We start from the raw sequence: 13,160 nt of genomic DNA on the forward strand, positions 1-13,160 counted from the left end.
GTTGAAAACAGAGATGGACAGGGAGAAATGTAGGGAACAGTTACCTCACTGTGACACACAAGCACTATACATACATACACACTGAAAATTGGTGAGAAGCAAAATATCTCACAACCACACACATAGAAATTACCTAGGACAGAGCTGCGAAAAGAAAGTATTGTATCTGTGAGGACTGGAATTACATAACTCAGCCAAAGTTTCTGCAGCTACACCTGAGTCTGAGGTCCTGTTGGAAAGACAAACTCAGCTGAAAATTTGGGAGAAAATTCACCGAAAGTCAGCAGCATTTGCAAGGACGAAACTCAGGTGGAAGCATCCAGCTTTGCAACCCCAAACATTTCTCTGCCTATTGCTTTCTCAGCCCCTCTCCTCCCTCCTCACGTGCCCGGAGGCCGTGCCCATGGCTTGGAGCAGCTGCGATGGTGAGGTAAAAGGAGGCCCATGATGTTATAGTTGTTATACAGACAGTAGCCAGCTAAGATTCCACCCTCTCCTATGTAAGGTGAATCCTATTAATCTTTCCAAGGACAATATTTTGGAGCTAATTAGGATGACAAATATGATGTGTACTTCCAAAAATGTATGGAAAGTGGAATTACAGGCTTATTTGAGCACAAAAATACAATTGAAGTCCATACACGGATTGATCAAATAGACATTTTCTACGGTTAAAAGAAGTTTAATGCTTTGCTTTTAATGGTATTTTCCATTTTATTTATTAATTTTGTTGACTTGAAAAACAGTGAGACTGAGCTAGAGAGAGAGAAAGACAGGCAGTGATCTCCCACCTGCCGATTCAATCCCCAAAATACCTGAGGAAATCAGGGCTGGGCCATGCCAGAGCCAAGAGCCCGGTGCTCATCCCAGGTCTCCTGCGTCTGCCTAGGGACCAAGCTACTTGAGCCATTACCTGTCATCTCCTAGAGTGTGCAGTAGCAGGAACCTGGGGTGACTAATCATCCAGGGTTCAAGCCCAGGCACTCTGAGGTGGCATGTGGGCATCCCAAGTGAAGTCCTGGACATTGATGCAAATGCCCACCCTTCCACACACCTTTTGAAGTACTTGCATGTCTATACACAGTTATTACTTTATATCTAGAAATATCTATAGATCTATGTGTGTGTGTGAGTATCCTAAAAGATCTTATTTAAGTGAGTATCTGATGTGTTAGTCAATAGCTTGTATTACACACACCATCTCTGAAGAGGGACATTAGATATCTGACCTTAAGCAAAACACTTAAACGACTGTGGGCTGGGGTGGGGTAGGCTCATCCTCAGGACTGCTGGGAGAGGGGAGTCAAGGTTAAGATAGCAATGCCAGTGTTGGCCACAGGCAGGGATTGATCCAACTGGCTTTGGCCTCTAGAGGAGTGGGCTTGCGCTGAGCCCCGTTCTGCAACTCCCCATTCTCCCCATTCCCGAAGAGAAAAGCAGTATTGTGGAAAAGTATGGACTGCAGTGCCTCAAATCGATTATCCAAGTTTTCTTCTTTCATACGCAGTGAAATGTGGAATGAGACGTTTTGAAATCTAAAAAAGATTTTACTCTGTTAGCTCTACCTTCAGACCACAGAAGGTCTCCCCAAGAGGCCACTGAACTTATCCGGACAATAAGATGCTGGACTTTATGCTAGGTATATGCTTGCAATGAAGGAATCTCAACTGAACTTGAACTGAGGTTATGCAGCAAGGTGGAGGAATCCACTATGGGGGGGGGGGATGTGGGAGGGGTGGGGGGAATCCCCAGTGCCTATAAAACTGTATCACATAATACAATGTTAATAACAATAAAAAAAGAAAAATAAAATAAAAAAGATTTTATGTAAGTGTGAGATACAAGTCCAGTCCATATAGGGCATTTCTAGTAGGGTGTCATGTGTAGCAATGCCTTGCTGGTCTGATTTTAGGGGGAAGAAAGGCCTCAGTCCTTCACCTAAAGTCTTCTCCACCTGTGCAAAGGCCACACATCCACGAATGTGATGTGTGTTGTAAGTTCATTCAAGGAACATGCTTGCATAGTAGATATTCTTCCCACTGCATAGGTAGCAAGTCTGCTGTAATGAAGACATGACACAAGTTCATGAAGTGAGTAATGAACAAGTGAATAAGAATTCACAACCAGATCTATATGCCATCCATGACCCACTAGTGAAGACAGAAAGGAGAGCAGATGTAGTGAAAATGTTGGATCCTGTGACCCTTGAGGACACACCTCACAGATTGTGTTAATTTACATGCTAGGTCATACGTCAGGGAGAGAGAAAGGGATATCTAAAGAAGATGGTTTCAAATAATTACGGAGCAATATGCATTTGACATGTCTAAAGGCAAAGATGATTGCCCTTCCGCAGATGGACTCATGTTCTTAAAAGTGCATTTCAGGGACACGGGGCTCAGTTGGTGAAGATTCATTTATGCTTTTCATGGTGTTTAACCACATGCTTCATATGTAGGCTGCAAATTTAAGGAAGGTAAAAAATCAGTTTCAGTAGCAACAGCCCACTTGCATCATTTCTCTTTACTTCTTCAATGACCAGTTGTATTTCTCTTCATATTATAATGTGTCTATGAGCTGTTAACCAGCTGCCAGGTGCTAGCCCAGTAGTGAGTGGCTATTAACAATGGCTGCGGTTATTTCTGATTAGTTAAGAGTTATTGCCATATTTTCAAGCTTGCATTCCCATATGCTGTGAACAAATTACAACCATTGGGGAAGTCTGCAAAGTGGGTAAGCACTCCTAAATCTGCTCTGCCCTCTACCTGCCTGAGCCAGAAGTGGATATGTGTGCTGCTTGCCAGTTATGCTAAATCAATTCAATCCATTTTAAAAAATGCTTTTTAAAAGCTCATGTATTAACCTTTCACATGCGTTATTGTGTGCTCGAACTGCATGCAGTTAAGTCCTTAATTCCCGTAAGGCATCTATTTCCTTTGCGAATTAATTCAAAATCCCAGTAATGTCCCTGTGTGTACGTTTCTCAGGAACCAATCCTGTTAAAGCCGACAATTAATCAAACAATTGCTTTGTCATGATACTTATCCAAAGCATATTTTCCTGTGAAAGGGCAATTCAACATTGGATGGTTCACTTCAACTTAAGCTTTTAGACAAATCAGAATTTCCAAGTGATCCCAGCATGTGGCTTCCTGTGGATTAGTGAAGGATACCATGGAAGAGAGTGGCAAGGAGTTTAACAGGGAAAAATAATCAGAAATATAATTCTGTAGCATCAACAATCCCTACAACACACATCCATTTTCTATACAAAGACAGAGTATGACCCATTTTGTACCAATCCCATCAACTCCCATGTATTGCAGGACATGCTTGCACTGCTGTGAATGAAAAATCAAAATAAAGAGATCTGCAGGTCTTCCCATGATAAGTTTCCAACGCCATGACCAATCATCTCAGCATTCTTCATCTTTTCTCTCTGTCCCACAGGGTGCCCCGACCATCTCACCGAGTCCCAATGTCTCAGTCCCGTTAAGGCTTTCCAAGGCTGCATGAGGCTCATCTTCATTGATAACCAGCCCAAGGACCTCATTTCAGTTCAGCAAGGTGCCCTGGGGAATTTTAGTGGTTTACACACTGATCTGTGTAGCATCGAAGACAGGTAACGATTGTCTCTTCTCTGTTCCTCCAGCCCTTTCCATTCTCTCTTCTCTACATTTGAGTTTCTCTAAGCAAAAGTCTAATCCACCAACATGAGTCACATTGGACATAACTGAATCACCTAATAGAAAATATTTTTGAAAGGATTGCAGGCTCAGAGAAAAAATGGATACAGTTAGTTGAGTCTTTCCTCATCTTGGCTAGCAGTATTGGGAGATGCAAATTAAATCAAAATACAAGTTTGTGAAAGGATTTTAATTTTATGCATGAATGACATTTGATTCCTTTGAAGTAGAGAGTATAGCAAACAGTGGGGAGGGATTACTTCCTTTCCCAAGTGGTGCATACTTTGCTGGATTAGGTGCCTTTGGCTTACCAGGCTGGTGAGCAGCAGGCCTGTGGGAGCCTCCCCACGCAGCTCCGGGCAGTGCCCAGGGGCATGCAACAGCCTTTGGGGAGGATGTTCATTGCTGGTGCCACCTCCCACTTACTGCTCCAGCTTGAGAGACACAGAGCTTGGCTAGTGAGACTCAGCACTTGTATTTTGCAGGCCACAGAAAGTGAAAGCTCAATCTCTCCTCTTGGCATCTGGCTCCTCTCATAACCAGGGTTCGTAGATTTAAAAAGACATGATACAGACAATCCAAAATGGTGGATTCTGAGTGTCTCTTAAGGGGTCAACCCTCCTTCTTGAGCACCTGCCTCCTTCATTACCATAATTCTGCTAACTGAACACAGCACATCTTTTCGCAGTTGGGTAAATAAACTTAGTGCCTATCTATGTGCTGGTGATAGGGTATTTATGCCAAATACTTTATCCAGGAACAAACGAACAATTACAAAATAGTAAGATAACTCACATTGAAGCATCACTCCCATGTATCAAAAATAGTAATAAATTCATAATAGTTCATTTTAATATGTAAGGTCTACATGTTATCCTTGATACTATATCATACTATAATTGATGGTGTTTACTGTTCCAGTGAATGGATGATGTAATTATATTATTTTACAAGTCATTGTGCCTAAAGAATAACAACAATGTCTCCATGAAAATGTGAGCGCAAGGACTTCAGGCAAGAATAATGGAGGGGGTGATGAGATCTGCCTGGTGGATGGGGTACTCCAAAGCAGGAGAGAGAGAAGCATTGGAAGAGAACACATGCAGAGAGGATGGTGATTGACCAGCTCAGGGTAGAAGAAGCAGGTGCCTCTGCTAAGCGGCATACAGGTCAGCTCTGTAGAGCTTAATTCATGTTCTTGCCAAGAATGACGCATATAATTAGCTGGAGTTTTGCACATATGTTTTTATGTGAATACTACTGCACATGGGGCCATCAGGAAACTCACGTGGGCTTTCTGGCTCTTCTGCCTTATTTGTGTTTTCTATTGAGATAGGTGAAGTGGGTAACAGACTAGATGCTTCACTAACATGTGCATGTTTGCAGTCGTCAGAATTGGAAGTCTCACAGTGAGTGGTTGCACTCCTAAAGTCTCTAGCCATGGTTGATGCTCCTCCATCTGCCGGCATAGCCTTCTATAAAACATGCGTAAATACAAAGAGCATTTATCAATAGGGGTTTCTATGGTACTTTAATTTCTAATCAAAGAAGCTCTCATTGTTTTCCATTATGTGGATATCATTGATATCTACACTGCATTGTTACTTTTGGGTGATTGTAGTCTGTATAATTGTGTTACCTACAATTGTAGTTTTGATTACTTGTATCAGAAAGGATTATGTTCAAGTTTATTTATTTATATATTGTAAAGGTTTGCTTATTTTCATTGCCAAGTCACACATACAGATAGGAGAAGAGACAGAGAGGAAGATCTTCCATCCGATGATTCACTCCCCAAGTGAGCGCAACGGTCGATGCTATGCTGGTCCGAAACCAGGATCCAGGAACCTCCTCCAGGTCTCCGACATGGGTGCAGGGTCCCAAGGCTTTGGGCCATCCTCTACTGCCTTCCTAGGCTACAAGCAGGAAGTTGGATGGGAATTAGAGTCGCCAGGATTGGAACTGGCGCCCATAGGGGTTTCCAGCGAGTTCAAGGCAAGGACTTTAGCCGCTAGGCCACTGCGCTGGGCCCTGTGTTTAGTTGGTAAACCAGACACTCCTGTAGCAGAAGGTGAACATGTGGCAAAAGGCTTGCTTGCCTCATTCGTTTTCAAATGAATTTTTTTAAACATTGGTTAAAGAGGATCAGAGGCTAGAAAGGCAAATGGTTTCTGAGTTAGGTGTTTGACTGTGTAAACCAACGCAAACCTCATTTCAGGACAAATGCAATCACCTCTACTGTGATTTTTCTTTAGTGTGGGCATGGACGAGTGTGTGGACTCTGCTTTCTTGGGCTTCTGACAGAGTATCTTGCCCCAGTTCCTCCCCAGGCCTCTTCCTAGGGGGACACAGGGATGCAGGTCCCCTGCCTTGTCATCACTACCCCTGCTTCTTTCTCAAAAGGAGGTGGGAGCCAGCTCGCTCAGCTTCCCTTTCTTCTAGCCCCATCTATGTGTCAGATATGCTTAAGGCTCTTCATTGCTGGCCACTGTGAAGACGTCAGATAAGTGCAATCCAAGGCTGTATTCACATAATGGTTATGAATACCCCCAGATTGGAAGAGATCTGCCTTTCCAACGATCCTTTAAGTTTTCCTTTTGATATGTGGTCTGGAATGGCTACTGTCCCATTTGTGCATTTTGCACAAATCACCTCTGAAAGGTCTTCCTGAGGAAAAACTGGTAGTGTCATTTCTCGATTATTACAAAATTTTCATCAATTTGGGTCTCATTAGTGGGCAAAGGACACCATCCTAGGATGTCTAGGAAAAAGGAGCTGGCACATTTCAGCAGGTGAACCCAGAGCCTGATGGCCCAAGCACAGGATGGGGGAAGACCACACTTTGTCACATTCCTTTCTAGAATACAGGGATACCGTGAGCCACCATTATCCCTCTTCTAACCATCCTGTCCTCATATTCTGTCTTTTATCTCCTCTTTTTCATGAGCCCAACCTGACTCTCCCCTAAAATTGATAGGAGGAAGGACAGAATTGCTTTAGATAGTACAGAGAAAAATCACTTTCAATATTGTTTGCTTTCAGTGAACAGCTGTGGATCACCCTCTATGGTTTAGACCCATAGGCAGGCAAGGGGTGCTTGTATGTCCCTGAGTATGACAGGGTACCAACGGGGCTGTTAAGTGCCTAAGAATTCAGAAGCACTAAGACTCAGAGTGGTATGTCAGGTTTCATAAGGACACACAGGGCTAAAATTGCAACTAAGATACACATTGTCACTGTATCTTCCCAGTATAGGATCCAACACACTCCCCAGGAAGCAGCAGTTACTGTGTTTCTATGAGTCTTTATGTAACCCCACCTTCTGTTCAACCAGGTAGATTTTTCGGGATTAGGCAATCTATGCAAAGCTGTGTAAATTTATCATACTCAATGTGTTTCCATTTAAAAGAGATGCATTCGAAGTTCTGTGCCATGTCAGGCAGCATCAGAGTGGGGCATCGTGAGTCAGGTGCAAAGTCAAAGCCCTAAGGTGCTCCAGGTCCACAGGAACAGAAAAAAAAATTACACATGAATGTCAACCAAATTGAACAGATAATGATCTCTGAGATACAAATTCAAAGCAAGAGGGGCCACAGAGATTGAGACAAGTGTAACAAGTGGAGGTCATTCCTATAGGCGTTCCTGAATCCCAGTGCAGGAGTACAGGTGACAATGCCTTGGAAAGGCAAATACCTTGAGTAGGCCACATGTTAGTCCAAACTCTGTTCGCATTCTCTCTTTTACCAAGCCAGGATGATAGAAGCAATAGTTGAAGGTTAAGTTAAAGATGTGACAGACAGTTACTCAGCTGCATCTCTGGCAGTTGATATTCTTTAGACAAATTCCCCAAGTTTTCAACTCTCTAGCTTCCATGGGAGTGGAGAGGATAGGTGTTTCTCTGATGTCATCCCAAATCCCACCATGGCTGATCACTCATTGTAAATGGTAGGGGTGATATGCATGGATGTGTATCTCATGTGTCCCCAAATCTTTCAACCCTGTAATTTCCTTGAGTTTGGGTTCTCACATGCTTGGAGGCCCTGCTCCTCCAGGTATCTAGACACCCTTCATTAGGGTGGGGGAAAGCAAACATTTAGATGCCAAAGTTGTGGTCTTTGCATTTTCCTAAAGGATCAAGCTCCAAACCAGCAGAATTGAAGAAGGCCCTTCCCTCCAGACTCATGCATTTTCAGGAAACTGTGGGTGAGGTTTCCTTGAGACTTGCAGGCAAAAGTGAACACTTTTCCCCAGTATCACCAAATTGCTGAGGGATGCATTGCTAGCAATTTGCTGGGTCCTACCTCTATGGTTGGGCTGTCTTAAAGTGTCTCCCAGAAAGTTCAGAATTGGCTGAAGCCTGCAAAGGTGGTAATGGGCAGTCAAAGGGAATGATTCCAGCCAGACCTAGAGCCAAGCTTTTGGTATTCCTGTAGCCAGAGTCTCACACGTCACAGCTTTAACAGTCGCTTTCTCCAAATGGAAGTCAAAATCAACCCAAGAAACACTGTAGGAAACTACTGAGTTCCTTCTTCTTGATCACTGTCACTGAGCTCCTGCTTGTGTCCCAACTGCAGAGTGCTTGGATCAGAGTGGGGAGGATTATAGTGATTCTTTCTTTCTTCCTTCCTTCCTTCCTTCCTTCCTTCCTTCCTTTCTTTCTTTCTTTCTTTCTTTCTTTCTTTCTTTCTTTCTTTCTTTCTTCCTGTCTTTCTGTCTTTCTGTCTTTCTTTCTTTCTTTCTTTCTTTCGGTGGGTAGATGACTTGAGGATAGCTGGCAACTCTCAGCAAGCATAGCACACTCCTTTATTATGAAAATAGTCTCTGGCTATTCCCTACAAAAAGTCTTACTTTTCCTGGCTTGAGATTTTATCAGCATAGTAAGTAGACTTTGCCCCTATTAAAAACCATTGTCTGCACATTTATATCAACATTGCTAGTGCAAGTTTCATGGTTCAACAACGTGTCCTGGGGGCCTCAGATCCCATGACCTTCATGTTTTCCTTAGACAGTTATGTCATTAGGGAGGATTCATGGACCCCATGCAGCTCTAGCTTCGCATTGGCAGACAGGGAAGTAGTTCAGAGAGCAACAAACGCAAGAGTAGAAGCAGGGGCTGTGCCCCTATTGCATATGCTAGTATGTACCACAAGGCAGATGCTTGGCTCTGATTCTTTCTAAAATCAAACAACTGATTTTTTTTGTTTCTGAAATGTGGTCATAGACAGATCAGGACATGAGTTATGGAGTAGGATTTCTGCCCTTGTGAACCCTCCTTTCCCCACCATATGTATCTTTGAAGAAAAGCCTCTTGGGTCAAGTCTTATCCACATTTCTCATCTCAGACTTTGAGAGTTGTGAACACTCATATGGAGGTCACTTGGTGTTGGATCATCCTCCAAACAGATTCATACTAAAAACCTACCCTGTGTGTGGGAGTTTATTAAAAACAGAGGGTAATGTAAAAACTGCTGCACTGGGGGGCGGGGGTAATACATATCCTTTGTTTCTTCTGTAAATTGTAGAACTTTTCTGTTGGATGCCAGGAAAGCCATGGTAAGGGCAATGCCCACATAATCAGAGCTTCTAACGCCACTGTGAGAGCTGGTTCCATATGGTAATCTTCCACAATTTGTAATGGGAGGGAGCTAAAATCAAAGCAAAATCATTTCCACTTCTTTATCAAGTTTATTCTTTTAACAAGAAAAAGAAAAGGTCATATTTATATTATATTTAACAATGAACAACATTCTCATTTTCCCCACTGTCCTGTGGATACCACAAGGTGATTCCCCAAATATCTCCCCTAGACCAGTAACACCAACCCGTTATTAACACATATGCTTAGGCCCAAACCCATTTCCACTGGACCATAAATGGCAGGGGTTCTCACTTGTGATTCTGAGGAAACTTCAGATTTGAGAACCACTTTGTTGTCTCATTTCTGCCTTTTACATGTAGCAGCGTTGTTGCTTATGGAAATTCAGTGAGCGCCCGAGGTCATGAATTTCCTGTTTCCAGGAGCCATGATTTAATCTCAGGATTCCACAATCTATGCAAATTTTGATAAAGAACCACAGATGTGAGAAAGGCATTCAAGTGGCCAGGATGTGTCCCACATAGAGAGAGAGAGAGAGAGAGAGAGAGAGAGCCTTCTATTGTTTGATTCACTCCCCAAACTGCTGCAACAACCAGGGCTGGGCAGGGCTGACACCAGCAGGAGCAATGAACTCCATCCAAGAACTTCATTTGTGTTGCAAAAGACATCGCTTGTTTCCTTCCCAGTTATATCAGTTAGCAAGAATTTGGAGAAGCAGTGAGGCAAACAGGACTTGATCCAGCACTCTTAAATGCAATATGGGTATTACAAGCAATGTCTGAACATGTGCCAAAACAGCAGTAGTGGCTCTGGATGTGAACATTTTGTGATATTTGAGCAGGAACTTGAAGGGTGAGCTGGGTTGATGGAGGTCAGGCCAGGCCCCTCCAGGGCCTCTGGTAACAGATGTTAGACTGGGACAGATTGCAGGTGAGGTACTGGACATGCGTTTGGCTGGGTAAGAAGAACTGCACTGAGGCATCATTACTAAGAGGAAATTCAAGATAATGTCAGAGGGAATAGAAAGCAGTTTAAAATTTGTGTAACAACCTTAACAAGAGCCAATCTTTACGTAATGTCAATGAAGGGGCTAGGCCGTTTTGCGTGTGTGCTTATGTGTGTGTGATTTTTGATACAATGAGACAATGTAGCACATAACTTTCTAAAAACCTATATTCATTTATTTGAAAGTTAGAGTTAGAAAGAGTAACCGTTCATCTGCTGCTTTATTCCTCAAATGGCTGCAATGGCCCAAGCTGGACCAGGCTAATGCCAGGAGTCATGAACTTCATTTGGGTCTACCACATGTGGCCCATACACTTAGGCTATCTGCTATTACTTTCCTTTGCCATTAGTAGGAAGCTGGACTGGAAATAAAGCAGCCAGGACAGGAGCCAGCTATCATAGGCAATACTGGTATAACAGGTGATGGCTTTACCAGCTAGGTCATGATACCAGCCCCTAGAACAGGAAATATTGACTCCATTGTACAAAGAATGAAGTTGAGACCTAGGGGCATCACACACCTTTCTCAAAGTCAAATAGGCAACACTTTCCCCCACCCTCTGTCTCAGGCTGTTTGTATCTTATTAAGAAAGCAGAGTTTGGGAAGAACACAAAACTTAAATCTGATAGAAATAAATAAACTTGAACAAATACACCTGTGTTCTGTTAACAACCTTATCCATTCCTCACACTGTTTTCACGAGAAAAGTGGGTCATTATCTTGATGAAATGATACTGCTCCACCTGTGTGTGAGAAAGGGCATCAAGGCACCTTGATCCATGCGAAACGGAGAGCTGGCCAAGCCCACGCTAGCACTACATTCAATTCTGTCCCGGTGCTCTGAATCCCACTGTCACTGCCTCCCTCCTAGCATCACTCTCAAATACTGGTGGTAATCTATAATATCAATTCTGACAACACAGCCACATCAATGAGCCAGGTGAGCTATCACAGCATTTTCCAGGAAGATAGACTCATGGCAAGAGCAACGGTTGTAAGAGTTGGGTGTTCATGTGCACATCCAGGTAATAGTGAGAAACGTTCATCAAAATCCCTACACAACTAGATCATCTTCCCTGAGAGATGTTGGGACTAAGAGCTTCAGCTCTTTAAAAAAACACAGTACCGAAGGAAGCCTGTGCTTATGATGGAAACACAAGAACATGATGATTTTAAGACTTTCAGGTCAGATGTGAGAGATGGAAAACATGTGAAATTAATTATTCAAAGAAAGAGATGGCCCTGGTTCCTTCACGCGAAGCACCTCTCCATGAGCTCTCCTTCAACACCCACCTCGGGATTTTCCATCACCCAATTCTCTGGAGTGCTACCTTGTGCAATCCAATGCCACCTTCATTTTTATTCCCTCATCTTGACTCAAAAGATGAAGGATGACTCATCTTAACTCAAAAGAATGAAATTCTAGGGCCTGGCACAGTAACCTAGTAGCTAAAGTCCTTGCCTTGAATGGCCAGAAACCTGTATTGGTGCCAGTTCTAATCCTGGTGGTCCCGCTTCCCATCCATCTCCCAGCTTGTGACCCGGGAAAGCAGTTGAGGCTGGCGCAAAGCCTTAGGACACTCCACTGGCATGGCAGACCTGGAAGAAGCTCCTGGCTCCTGACTTCAGATTAATTCAATTCTGGCCACTACGGTCGCTTAGGGAGTAAACCATCAGATGGAAGAGCTTCCTCTATGTCTCGCTTCCTCTCTGTATATCTGACTTTACAATGAAAATAAACCTCAAAAAAAGAATTAAATTCTACCATTTGGAATCAGATGGCCCCAACTAGAGTACATGATGCTGAATAAAAGAGGTCAATCCCAAAAAGACAAATATCTTATATTCTCACTAATACAAGGCAAACTTCGTGTGAAATGTAAGATCCATGGCCCTTGCAATACTCTTTTTGATACATCTCGTGGGTTTTATTATTAATTTCTTCACTGACTCATAGGTTATTGTTTTCTTCATCAAGAATCATTGTTTTCCTCAGGAAGTTTTTTTTTTTTTTCATTTCTTCAGTAACTCATTGGTCATTCAGTAGCATGTTTTCTTCCTGTTGTTGATTTTGTTTTATGGCTTTTCATTTAAGGGGATATATGAGAACTGTATAATAGAGGCTATCATATCCATATGTGAAGATACAATGCACTATGCATCTCTACTTCTATATCAAAGACAGACTTCCAATGTAACTGTTAAATACCTCCTCACAATAGGATGCTGGGGTGTTTGCCATTGTCCATTCCTACGATGTCATGATACACAAAATGATGGCTTAGGACTGTGTGTAAAGGGCTCTACTACTGGAATAATATGGGGAAATCAGTGGGGGTGTGTGGAGGTTTGGGGAGAGGGAAAGGAAAATTCCAAAGCCTGTGAAATCCCAAAGCCTGTGAGACTGTGTCACAAAATCATTTTTAAAAAGGAGAAAATACCAAAGTCTTTCAGGGCTGCTTTGTTTTTGGACCAAAACGAATTCATTATTTGTCTCTTATAAGCACTATTTATAGATACAGTTGGAATAGAAAAGTAGATGAAGAAGAAGAAGAGTAAGGAGGAGGAGGAAAAGCAAGATGAGGGAATTAAAAATATTTGGAGGTGGAGAAAATGTGGATCTCACCCACAACAGAAGATCACCTGTTTTTGCAATGAAATTTAAATTTAAAATTAATTTATGCCATTTATAGTTTGAATGAAAGTCTCTGAGGAAGTTGATAGAACTCAAATCAGGCCTTGTGGTAGTAGTAGTAGTGCATTATTGGAACTGTCTGTTCCTTTATTCTCTGGTATTCCATGCATGGTGATCAGTGTGTGTGTGTGTGTGAGACTATGCATTTTGACTTATCAATGTTCATGGGTTCCATTGA

At 42.6% G+C, this 13,160-nt stretch overlaps 1 pseudogene; it reads left to right on the forward strand.

Annotated features, from left to right (window-relative positions):
* LOC121150355 overlaps window positions 1-3,625 on the forward strand; it is a 198,377-nt pseudogene extending 194,752 nt beyond the window's left edge.
* The last annotated feature ends 9,535 nt before the right edge of the window (window positions 3,626-13,160 follow it).

The sequence above is a fragment of the Ochotona curzoniae genome, unplaced genomic scaffold (genome assembly GCF_017591425.1).
Source record: "Ochotona curzoniae isolate NIBS_2020 unplaced genomic scaffold, NIBS_Ocur_1.0 scaffold_4953, whole genome shotgun sequence".
In the NCBI taxonomy this organism is placed as follows: domain Eukaryota; kingdom Metazoa; phylum Chordata; class Mammalia; order Lagomorpha; family Ochotonidae; genus Ochotona; species Ochotona curzoniae.